The following is an 880-nucleotide window of genomic DNA, read 5'->3' on the forward strand; positions in this document are numbered from 1 at the left end:
ATCCCGATACAATTACCTCCATCTTTCATCAAAGAAATAGAAAAACTGATTACCAACTTCATATGGAGAGGGAAAAGCCCAAAATTAGCAGAGAACTCCTCAAGAAGAAGGACACAGTGGGAGGGCTTGCTTTACCTGACTTTATCACACACTATACAGCCACATGGTATTGGTACAATGTCAGATACTCAGACCAATGGAAAAGAGCTGAAACCCAAAAATAAAATCATCAGCATACAGACAACTGATCTTTGATAACGGTCCAAAAAATATCAAATGGGAAGCAGATGCCCTCTTTAACAAGTGGTGCTGGGAAAAATGGATATCTACCTGCAGAGAAATGAAGAAAAACCGTTATCTCACTCCATGCACAAGAATAAACTCAAGGTGGATCACAGACCTTGAGGTTAAACCCCAAACGATTAGGGCCATCAATGAGGGAATTGGGACCAACTTGAGAACTTTGGCACAGGGAATACATAGGCTATCAGAAATAAGGAAGGACACAAACACAGAAGAGGCACAAATTGACAAATGGGATATACTGAAGATAAAACACCTGTGTACATCGAAATAATTCACCGAGAGTAATAAGAGGGTCCACGGACTGGGAAAACATCTTTAGTAATGACACATCAGACAAAAGCCTTATTACAAAAATCTATAATACTCTGCTAGCTTCCAAAAAGAAAAAAACTAATTGCCTACTTGAGAGGTGGGCAAAGGAACTGAACAGAAGTTTCACAGGGGCAGAAATCCTAATGGCCAACAAACATATGAGAAAATATTCCCGATCTTTAGCCATAAGAGAAATGCAAATTAAAACAACAATGAGGTACCACCTAACACTCTCAAAGGTAGCCCAATTCAAAAAAATCAG

This window comes from Echinops telfairi, unplaced genomic scaffold, assembly GCF_000313985.2.
Source record: "Echinops telfairi isolate 266 unplaced genomic scaffold, ASM31398v2 ScPeMD7_7467;HRSCAF=8505_0, whole genome shotgun sequence".
Taxonomy (NCBI): domain Eukaryota; kingdom Metazoa; phylum Chordata; class Mammalia; order Afrosoricida; family Tenrecidae; genus Echinops; species Echinops telfairi.